The sequence below is a fragment of the Ailuropoda melanoleuca genome, chromosome 13, assembly GCF_002007445.2.
Source record: "Ailuropoda melanoleuca isolate Jingjing chromosome 13, ASM200744v2, whole genome shotgun sequence".
NCBI lineage: Eukaryota > Metazoa > Chordata > Mammalia > Carnivora > Ursidae > Ailuropoda > Ailuropoda melanoleuca.
Genome location: NC_048230.1, coordinates 11,403,155 through 11,415,468, shown reverse-complemented (window position 1 = coordinate 11,415,468; position 12,314 = coordinate 11,403,155).

Genomic DNA, 12,314 nt, shown 5'->3' with positions numbered 1-12,314 from the left:
CTGCTTCTCCCTCACCCAGTCCACCTGCTTGTATTCCCTCTCTTACTGGCTGTCTCTCTCTCTGTGTCAGATAAATAAATAAAATCTTAAAAAAAAAAAAGAATGAAATCTTATCATTTGCAACAACATGAATGGATCTAGAGAGTAGAATGTTAAGTGAAATAAGTCAGTCAAAGAAAGACAAATACCATATGATTTCACTCATATGCGAAATTTAAGACACAGAGTAAACAAAGAAAAAAGAGACAAACAAAAACCCAGACTCTTACATGTAGAGAACAAACTGGTGGTTACCAGAGGAGAGGTGGTTGGTGGGACGGGTGAAATAGGTGAAGGGGCTTAAGAGCACAGTTATCATGATGAGCCCTGAGTAATGTGTAGAACTGTTGAATCTCTACATTGTACACCTGAAACTAATAGAACAATGTACATAAATTATACTGGAATTTCTTTAAATTAAAAAATTAAAAATAAATAAATAAATAAAGAGGAGATTAGGACATAGACATGTACAGAGGGAAGTCTATGTGAAGACGCAGGGAGAAGGTGGCCATCTGCAAGCCAACGTGGGAGGCCTTGGAAGAAATCAACTCTGTTGACATCTTGATCTCAGACTTCTAGCCTCCAGAACTGTGAGAAAAATAAATTCCTGTTGTTAAGCCATAAAATAAAATAAAATAAAATAAAATAAAATAAAATAAAATAATAAAATAAAATAATATAATCATCTATAAGGGAACAAAATTATAGATAATGTATCTTGATGGCTATGAAAAATATTGGTTCATATTATAATTATTAACAATTTATGGGTAACCACAAGTAAAGGAGAAAAAGAATTTAAACAGAAATTGAAAAGCCGGGGGCGCCTGGGTGGCACAGTGGTTAAGCGTCTGCCTTCCGCTCAGGGCGTGATCCCGGCGTTATGGGATTGAGCCCCACATCAGGCTTCTCCGCTGGGAGCCTGCTTCTTCCTCTCCCACTCCCCCTGCTTGTGTTCCCTCTCTCGCTGGCTGTCTCTATCTCTGTCAAATAAACAAATAAAATCTTTAAAAAAAAAAAAGAAAGAAATTGAAAAGCCGAATGGCCACAGGGGTTAGAGAGGTAACATAGAAGTGGGCAGTCTTACTTTTTTTTTTTCTTGAAACATGGCGCTATTATTCAGCCCAGGCCACCATAACAAAACCATAGACAGGTTGGCTCAAACAACAGAAATGTATTTTCTCAGAGTTCCAGAGGCTAGAAGTCTGAAAACAGGGTGCTAGCATAATCTTCTGGTGAGAACTCTCTTCCTCGCTTACAGATGGCCGCCTTCTTGCTGTGTCCTCACATAGAACAGAGAGAGAACAAGCCCTCTGGTATCTTTTCTAATAAAGGCACTAATTCCCTCATGACTTCCTCTGAACCTAATTATTGCGCAAAGGCCCCATCTCCAAATACCATTACATTGGGGGGTTAGGACTTCAACATATGTATGGGGGGCAGGAGACACAATTCAATATCTTAGGTCTTCAGTAAAAATGATCTCCCATGGGAACAGAGGCATAATCTACCGTAAGAAAACAATAGTGCAAGCAAAGATTATAAATATAAACTGAGATTTACTTTCCACTTTGGAAAAACAAAACAACAACAACAAAAACCCCACAAAACAGTGGGGACTATGGTGAACCCGAGGGCACACCTCTCCTCTAGGGAGCCAGCTGCTATTGCGTTCTAGATGATTGTTGCCATGTGAGACTAGAAGCCCCTTAGCATAGATCTGGTTTTTCAAGTGCGGCTAGATAGATATCTGAATTTCTGTGTGAAATAACCATAATTTTAAATATTAGCTCAAAAAATTTTAAATACTCTATGAGGCCAAAGCAGAAACAAAAATAAAACCAAAAACCCACCTGGATCTGTGGGCTGAATATAAGCCATCAATTTGCAACAACCACTGATGTAGGACTTCAAAATTACTAAAGACCAGGAAAGTAAAATACAAAAAATGCATGAGCCAAAATAACAAGAATAAGAATAAATGTATGATTAAGCAAAATAAAACTAAATATAGTGAATTCTCCCATTCATAGGCAGTCATGATGAGAAGAGAAAAAAACCGAGCCAAAGCGACACCTAAAATAATATAGCTAAAAAAGTTTGAAAATAGAGACGTTTTATATCAAACATATGGTAACAAAAGAAAGCTTTTGTGGCTAAAATGATTTGACTCATATAACCGGAAGGTAAAGTTAAGGTGGGATTTATGGCTATTTCTATAGCTCAATAATTTTATCAAAGACCCACTTTATTTGCCCCCTGTGATATTATATTCATCCTAAAATTGGCTTCCTTTATGATAGCAGGATGGTTGCCAGTTACAATATGAATGTAGGTTTTCATGCTTACGGGTAAGTGGAAGACAGTTTAAAAAAAAAAAAAAGGGAAGCCTATCCCTTTGGTTGATTTGGGACAGTTAAGTAGCATGCCTGTTTCTAAACTAATAGAGTTTCCCTGGGAATGCTATGTTCTCACTGGCGTAAGCCTGGATTCCTAAACCAATCTTGTATTAGTTATCTATTGCCACGTAACAAAATACCCTAAACTTCATGGCTTAAAACCACAACAAACATTTATTATCTCTCAAGGTTTCTATGGGTCAGGAGCAGCATTTGCTGGCTCAGGATTGCTCATGAAGATTCGGTCAAGATGTCAGGTGGAGCTGCAGTCTTCTGGAGCTCAACTGAGACTGGAGGGATCCCTTTTCAAGGTGGCTCACTCACTCCTTTTCACAAGGTTAGATGCGTACCCTGACAATATGGTAACTGGCTTACTCCAGAATGAGTAATTCAAGGAGAATGCCAAGCAGAAGCTCTGTCTTTGGAAGTCACATAGCATCATTTTCACCATATTGCATTTGTTAAATTTGAGTCACAGCAGAGAAAGAGAATTTCTCTTTCCCGATAGTTTCAACCAAAGCTCCAGAATTGTTTTCCATGAGCCTTGCCTGGGTCATCATCCCGACCAAACCTGAGTCTTGTGCTAGTCCTTGGAGCTGAGGGGCGGTGAGGTCAGTCCCATCTGAAACACATGGACTTAAAGTGTGGAAGAGAGAATTATCCAAAGGGAAATCAGGGTATTGTTACCAGAAAAAGAAGAACTAGATAAGGACATGCAAAACTAAAAGATGTCCACTATGGTGCCCATGTATTAATTGAAATTTTTACGGGGAGTGTGAACAACTTCCTTAAAAAAATTTAAAAACACAAAAAGTTTAAAGATATTAATAGCGGTTATCTGCACGGTGGGATTACAGTAAAACTTTTCCTAGTTTTCTATGTATTCTTAACTTCCTTTCATATGTATGTATTACTTTTATAATCGGATAATAACAAATAACTATTATTTCATAAAAGGTAAAATTCACCACTCTAAAAATGGAAATAGGGTGTGGTACTTCAAAAACAACAGATTTTTTTAAAAATGTATTTGGCCAAAGTCAGGGACAGGGAAAAGAAAGGAAACAAGAACATACAATGGTAGAAAATGTAAAGCATGATGGCTGGTCACAATCATATATATCAGTTATATATATATATATATATATTTTTTTTTTTTTTTTAAGGTAAAGTCCAACTATATGCTGTATTGACCATAAAACTAACAAACATGGGACTCTGGGATTGTTGGGGCGTGTGGGTGACTCAGTCAGTTAAGCATCTGACTTCAGCTTGGGTCATGGTATCAGGGTCCTGGGATCAAGCCCGCACATTGAGTTCCCACATCCAGCTCTGAGATCAGCAGGGAGTCTGTTTCTCCCTCTGGACCCCTCCCCCCCCGCCGTGCCACCCATTTATGCTCTCTCTCTCTCAAAATAAATCTTTTTTTAAAATGACATGGAATTGTGACATGGAATTGTTGAGAATAAAGTAGAAATCACATCTTTACAATATTGTCTTTCTCTCTGGGAACAAAGCACATCCCTCCTTTCTTTAAAAGAATCTTTAAAATGTAAAAATAACCTTTTTTGCATCCCTTGATTGGTTTTGTGGCTTTTCTGACATTATCTTTCACATTTCTTATTGACTCTATTCTTCAGGTGTTCATGTTTTTATTGCTCTTACAATTTTTCCTTCTATCATATATATACATAAAATATATATCTTTCCTTCTATTATATATATAATACCTATTATATATATATATATATGCAAATACACATTTTTTTCTTTTTAGCAGGGGATAGGGGCAGAGGGAGAGAAAGAATCCTAAGCAGGCCCCACACCCTGCTCAGAGCCTGACACGGGGCTCAGTCTCACAACCCTGAGATCATGACCTGAGCCAAAATCAAGAGGCAGACACTCAACCGACTGAGCCACCCAGGCACCCGTCCATTATATTTTCTAACTTACTATGATTGTTATGTAGGAAAATCACCACCACTACTGGCAGGAATGTAAATTAGTGAAGTATAAAGTACTTAGAAGTTTGGTCTTCAAAAATGATATATCTTTCCAAACAGCTGGATCTCTGGGAAGGAAGGTAAGAGCATGAGGAGTTGTAAATAAGCAGGAAAGTGGAAAAGAGTGTTTCTTTCTTCTTATAATTTATTTAAAAGACAATGTTTAAAACAAAAAAAGGAAAGATGGGTTTATAATAAATATAGAAGGAAAATATATGAGAACGATCATGCAAAATACAGGAGGGCTGGGAAATTTATTTGTAAATTTTTATTTGTTGTCAAGTTATTTCATTGTGAAGCAGGAAGTATCACATAAGTAGGGGTAAGGGTTAAGTAGAAAGTGGGAAATGGGAAAAGATACAGTTATGACTCTAAATAGACTCTAATAAGAATACTTATTATTAGCCTTATAGAAAACACTGAAAAAATAAAAAAGATGTATAGCTAAGAAGTTAATAGGAAAGAGGGGCACCTGGGTGGCACAGTCATTAAGCATCTGTCTTCGGCTCAGGGCGTGATCCGGGTGTTCTGGGGTCGAGCCCCACATCAGGCTCCCCTGCTAGGAGCCTGCTTCTTCCTCTCCCACTCCCCCTGCTTGTGTTCACTCTCTTGCTGGCTGTCTCTCTCTGTCAAATAAATAAATAAAATCTTTAAAAAAAAAAGTTAATAGGAAATAAAATGAAATATTTAAAAATAATGAATTATTATTCCATTTATATGAAATTCCCAAACAGACAAAACTAATCAATAATCCTAGAAATCACATCAGTGGTTGCCTGGGATGGGGCAGTTGGAGAGACTGACTGCAAAGGGGCACAGGGAACTTCTGGGGAGTTGGAAATGTATACCTTGATTGGGGTAGTGGTTATATACATTTGTACATTTGTCAAAATTCATCAACTTGTTCACTTAAAATGTGCAGCTTTTATTGTATGTAAATTATGCCTTTAAAAGGTTGATTTTAAAAAAAAAGTATTGTATCTTTGACCCAGGAAATATATTTGGTAAATTCAGCTATGGTACAGATCTGTAGTTTTTGCTTGTCAGACTTCCCTGACCTCATCTTTTGGTAACATCATCTGATTTATCTTTTTTAGGTAACCACCCCTTTTCTACTTGATATAGTCTTGGTGAATAGCCGATTATATTGCCTTGTACTCCCTTGGACAAAGGCGGACATGTAACCCAAGCTAGCCAATCAGATTCTCTGTCCCTGGAATTCGAATCTTGAGTCATGTGATCCTAGAACTAAAAAGGGTTGGAGCTGTTTTATCTGGCTAATGATCAGCATCTTCAAGATGAACAGTGTCCTGTTTAGATCTTTGCCATGGTCCATGCCCATCACTGCTGTACTTTTCTCCTTTTGGAGGTGCTTTTTTTTTTTTTTTTGCGGAGAAAGAGCACACGTGAGCCAAGGTGGGGGCTAGGGAAAGGGGCAGAGGGAGGGAGAGACTTTTACACAGACTCCATACCCCGCACGGAGCCTGACCCGGGGCTCGATCTCACAACCCTGAGATCATGACCCTGAGACCGTGACCTGAGCCAAAATCGAGTCAGCTGCTTAACCAACTGAGCCACCCAGGCACCCCTGGATCTCAGAGGTTCTTAAGAGACAAATTTCTCTCTCCTCCTTCATGGGCACTCTCTGGTATTTTGGAATTGTCAGCCTCTGTGACAGGTTGCCAGTGACCTGCTCTGGGAGGCCATGTAAGGCTCTTGGGCATAGAAATCATTCTGAGCGATTCTTGGGCTGTTCAAAGCCCTTCATAGATGCTGGTCACCCCCAGGTAATTAAAGAGAGTCATTCTACTACTCCCATATCATGCTGGGGGGCCCTGTGACGTTGTCTTAGGCTCACCTGCCTGGGCTTATCAGCCAACCATTCCCGCTATGCATTCTTACTGCCTTTCTGGACTCGGCTTATGAAAGTAAACCCTCTGCACTCAGACCACCATAAACCTTTTTTATATCTACTCTAGGATCCATATGGAGGTATGGAGGTGAGTGGTAGTTGTGGTCAGGGGACAGGGTGTAGGGCACTTCCTCCATTACGAGGTTCCTATACTTTTTACTTTGGGTTTTCCCTCTTCTTTCTTTCGTCTTTTCCAGGGAAACTGGAAGAGAGGGAGAAGCTCTATTCACCAAATTACTGTGTTGTCTATGCATATAAGTTCTTTCTGTTTCCCTGCACGGCCTAGACTTTTAAAATGCAAAAGTAAAGAAAAGGCTCCTTGTTTCCCTCTTCTGTGTCCTCTCACTAAAAACAAAAGGCATAGAACGATTCTATCTGCTGTGTCGGTGGGGGGAAGGGCTGCTCTTCATATTTTAAAACTGATAAGCACATAAACAAGCTTTTTGAACATCCTTATACATATGTCTATTTCAACATGAGAGGAACCATCTATAAATTAAGTTGGAATTTGCACATTTTTAAGGCTCTTGATGTGTATTGCCTAAATGTTTTCTCCAACATAACTTTAGCCTCTTCAACTATGTATTTAACATATTCGCTCTTCTTTTTTTTATTTATTTTTATTTTTTTTATTTTTAAAGATTTTATTTACTTATTCAGCAGAGATAGAGACAGCCAGCGAGCGAGAGAGAACACAGACAGGGGGAGTGGGAGAGGAAGAAGCAGGCTCATAGCAGAAGCGCCCGATGTGGGGCTTGATCCCAGAATGCCGGGATCACGCCATGAGCCGAAGGCAGACGCTTAACCGCTGTGCCACCCAAGTGCCCCTCTTCTTTTTTTAAAAAAAGATTTTATTTATTTATTTGAGAAAGAGAGAGAGAGAACGCATGAGCGCACAAGTGGGGGGTGAGGAAAGGGAGAGGAAGAAACAGGCTCCCCACCAAGCAGGGAGCCAGATGCAGGGCTCAATCCCAGGACCTCAGGATCATGACCTGAGCCAAAGGCAGATGCTTAATCAAGTGAGCCATCCAGGTGCCCCTACACTTTCTCTTCTTATTGGGCTAGCTCATCATTCTAATGTGCATTTTGGTGCAACACAAAAATATTTTAATACACTTCACAGTCATTAGGATGGCTATTATCCAAAAAATGAAAAAAAATGGAAAAAAACAAGTGTTAGTGAATACATGCAGAAACTGAAACCCTTGTGAATGGCTTGTGGTAATAGAAAATGCTACAGCTGGGGCGCCTGGGTGGCACAGCGGTTAAGCGTCTGCCTTTGGCTCAGGGCGTGATCCCAGCGTTGTGGGATCGAGCCCCACATCGGGCTCTTCCGCTATGAGCCTGCTTCTTCCTCTCCCACTCCCCCTGCTTGTGTTCCCTCTCTCGCTGGCTGTCTCTATCTCTGTCAAATAAATAAATAAAATCTTAAAAAAAAAAAAAAGTAAGAAAATGGTACAGCTGCTGTGGAAAACAGTCTGGCAGTTCCTCCATAAGTTAAAGGTAAAATTACCAAATTATCCAGCAATTCTACTCCTAGGTATATATCTAAAAGAATTGGAAACGGACTCAAACAAAAGTTTATATACTTATGTCGATAGCAATGTCACGCACAATTGCCACAAGTCAGAAACAACCCAAGTGGCCATGGACAAATGAATGGATAAACAAACATGTTATATACATACAATGGAATATTATGTAGCCTTAAAAACTAATGAAAGGGGTAAAAAACAAAAAAACAACTGGAAGGGGCACCTGGCTGGATCTGTCAGTTGAGCATGCAACTCTTGATCTCAGGGTTTTAAGTTTGAGCCCCACATTTTTACTTGAAAGTAAAATCTTTAGGGGTGCCTGGGTGGCTCAGTCTGTTGAGCGTCCAACTCTTGATTTTGGATCAGGTTGTGATCTCAGGGTCATGGCACGGAGCCCTGCGTAGGGCTTCACACTCAGCAGAGTCTGTCCCTCTCCCTCCCTGCCTGCCCCTCCCCCTGCTCACTGGCTCACTCGCACTCTCTCTCTAAAATAAAAACATTTTAAAAATATTTTTTAAAAAAGTAAATTAAAAAATAAAAATTAAAAATTCTTTTTTTTTTTAAGATTTTATTTATTTATTCGACAGAGATAGGGAGAGAGGGAACACAGGCACGGGGAGTGGGAGAGGAAGAAGCAGGCTCATAGCAGAGGAGCCTGATGTGGGGCTCGATCCCATAATGCCGGGATCACGCCCTGAGCGGAAGGCAGACGCTTAACCGCTGTGCCACCCAGGCGCCCCTAAATCTTTTTTAAAAAATGAAATTCTGATACACATTACAACATGGATGAGCCTTGAAAACATGCTAAATGAAATAAACCAGGCACAATGGGACATATGCGTGATTCCACTTACATGAGGTACTTAAAACGGGCAAACTCATAGAGATGGAAAACAGATTAGAGGTTTCCAGGGGCTGGAAAGATGGGGAAAATGGGGAATTATTGTTTAATGGGTATAGAATTTTTGTTGGAGATGATGAAAAAGTTCTGGAAATGGGTATGGTGATGATTGCACAACATTGTTAACATAATGTCAATGCATTGTACATTTAAAAATGGTTAAGATAGTAAATTTAATGTTATGTGTATTTTGCCACAATTTTTTTATAAAGGAACAAAATAGGGATGCCGGGGTGCTCAGTCAGTTAAGCATCTGCCTATGGTTCAGGCCCAGTGTCCTGGGATTGAGCCCCTTGTCAGGCTCCCTGCTCAGCGGGGAGTCTGCTTCTCCCTCTCCCTCTGCCCCTTCCCCCTGCTTGTGCTCTTTGTCTCTCTCTCTCAAATAAATAAATAAATCTTAAAAAAAAAGGAACAAACTAAGTGTATGTTTTTGAAAATTCGAGAATAAAGGAAGTAGATACTTTGCAATACAGCCAACTGTGTGGTTTGCCCCCTGAAGGGAAGTAGGAAGGCCTATTCATTTATTAATATAATTACTAAATGCTCACCTTATGTCTGCACTAGGCTTGGTATCTGAAATACATAATATTTATTGTCCAGTCTTCAAGATGTTTATGGGCCAGTTGGGGAGATAAGCCATCCACACATGATATAATTGACATATGACATCATTATAAGAGATGTTACAGGGTAGATTATAATGTGATCTCTTAGTTTTTTTCTTCTGGAATACACATTCTTTCTCTCTTTTTAATATACTCTCTTGTATTCAACTATCATAAACAATTATCAAGGTTTTTTTTTTTTCCACACTTGAAACCTTTCCCACATCGGTCTGTGTATATTATAGATACACCATACTTAAAAAATCCAAAACTAGGGGGTGCCTGGGTACCTTAGTTGGTTAAGTATCCGACTCGATTTTAGCTCAGGAGGTGATCTCAGGATTCTCTCTTTCCCTCTCTCTCTGCTCCTTCCCCCATGCTGTCTCTTAAACAAACAAACAAATTCCAAAATTGGACCCTAACTCTTCAGTATGCTGTTAACCTCAGTGCATGGGTTCGTTATAGATTTTGTCGTCTAAGTTAAATATCTGCGTCATTTGTTTATTTATTTTATTACAACTTTTAAAAAAGATTTTATTTATTTATTTGAGAGAGAGAGCGTGTGAGCGGAGGGAGGGGCAGAGGGAAAAGGACAAGCAGACTCCCCGCTGAGCAGGGAGCCCAATGTGGGGACCCTGGGATCATGACCTGAGCCAAGGCAGACACTTAACCGACTGAGCCACTCAGGCGCCCCTCATTTGTATATTTTAACTAAAACGTTTGGTAGGGAGTTGGATCCCACAAAGGCAGGATAGTAGTATTTCTCTCAGATTGGCTCAAGAGTCATTATTATATGACTATATCACTTTGCATATAGTTTACCTTGCTCCTATTTCTAGTTCATTGAAAAAGTCAAAATTTTTCACTGTCACAATTAAAGAACTACAAGTTTGTTTCACATTTTCCCCTGTCTTTTTTACATTCTGATAATTAGAAAATTTCCCAGAAATTAGAGGTGTAGTGTCATGGCAAAATGAACCTATTTAAAGTTATTCAAGTAAATCTGTTCAAGTGTTCTTTTCCTATGCATTTCATTGCAACTAAAAATACTTTGAGAACTGACCTACATTGGAATCGTTATAGCATTACTACATCCCAAACCAACTCATTTTCTCCTCTTTAGCCCTCCCACAATGTCCTGTGCAAACTATCCCGGTATTTCTCACACTGTATTGTTATTATTATGTGACTGTCTTTCCAAGAATAACCCTTAAGCCTTTATTATATACAATGGAATCAGCCCAAGTTTTCTACGGATATGGGTAATAGTACAGAGGAATGAGAATTGGGCCGAATCTCCTATCTGCATCCCCCAAGCGACAAGAACTTGATGGCAAACCCTTGCGCTGTTCTTTGGTGATTACAGTACAGGACGCAGTCATTTTGCCTCTATGACGTGTGGTGCCTGCCATACGTGTCCCTCGACAATCTTTTTTATGAGGTCCGTGTGATTTTTTGGTCTGTGGCTAATGGGTGTTGAATATGTGGATTTAGAGTAGGAGGGCTCTGAAAAAGATTCTTCAAATGTAGGACAAAAATCATTGGGCTTATGCTGATACTCTATGGTTGGGCAATTCACTGTTATAGGTAGTGTAGCAGAGCCATCATCAGAAAGTTAGGAAGATTGTCCAGTACGGGTTATGAATTGTATCATTTTCATGAATACATTTTATTCTTAGCAATATGTAGCCCTGAAAGGGAATAGGTTCAATATGCAGCCTAAGGTGATGGGTTCCTGGGAACTTTAGTAATCTACTGTGGTATAGTAAACCACTCAACTTTAGTGATACATTAACAATCATTTTATTTTGCTCCTGTGGGTCAGGAATTCAGACAGAGAACAGGGATGTTTGTCTCAGCTCTGTGACGTTTGAGCCCTCATCTGAGAACACTGGAATGGCTGAGGGTGACTCAAATGTCTTGGAGTTGGAATCATCCAGAAGTTTCTTCACTGAAATAACTAGCACCTGAGCTGGTATGACTCAAAGGCTGTACTCAGCTGGAACTCTTGACTGGAGTGCTTACACATAGTCTTTGCCTGTGGCTTGAGATTTCTGAAAGCATGGTTGCCTCAGGGTGGTTCTTCTTTTTAACATGGTGGCTCAGGAATCCAAGAGTGAGAATTCCAGAGAACAAAATGGACTCTGTATGGCCTTTTCTGACCTAGCATCACTTCTGCTGGACTCTACTTGTGGAAGCAGACACACTCTAACCAGATTCAAAAGAAAGGTACTTATAGGGCACCTGGGTGGCTCAGTCAGTTAAGTGCTCGACTCTTGATTTCAGCTCAGGTCATGATGTCAGCGTCCTGGGATAGAGCCCAGTGTCAGGCTCCATGCTTAGCAGGGAGTCTACCTGAGGATTCTATCCCACTCCCTTTGCCGCTCCCCCACTCATTCACTTGCATGTGCCCTCTCTCTCTCAAATAAATAAATCTTTTAAAACAAAACAAAACAGGGGCGCCAGGATGGCTCAGTTGGTTAAGCATCTGCCTTTGGCTCAGGTCATGATCCCAGAGTCCTAGGATTGAGCCCCACGTCAGGCTCCCTGCTCAGTGGGGGAGCCTGCTTCTCCCTCTGCCTCTCACCCCGCTTGTGCTCTTTCTCCCTCACTCTTTCAAATAAATAAATATCTTAAAAAAAATAAAAATGAAAGGAAGGTGCTTGGACCCCACATCTCTATTAAGGAAGTAGTTGCAATTTAAAAATGATCACAATGTATATCGCCTCTTAGGATTTTTTTGGACCGGGTTTAGGCCTCATATAGCTCCGTATGCTAGAAGGCCTCCTACCAAATTTGAAGCTACCAAGGCTTAAAGGGGATTTGGTGCACTGTAGGGTTAACTTTGTGATACAAAGAACCTCTGTCCATCAAAATGTATAGGTGATCATGACGGTTTAGCAGGCCTCTTCTGTAT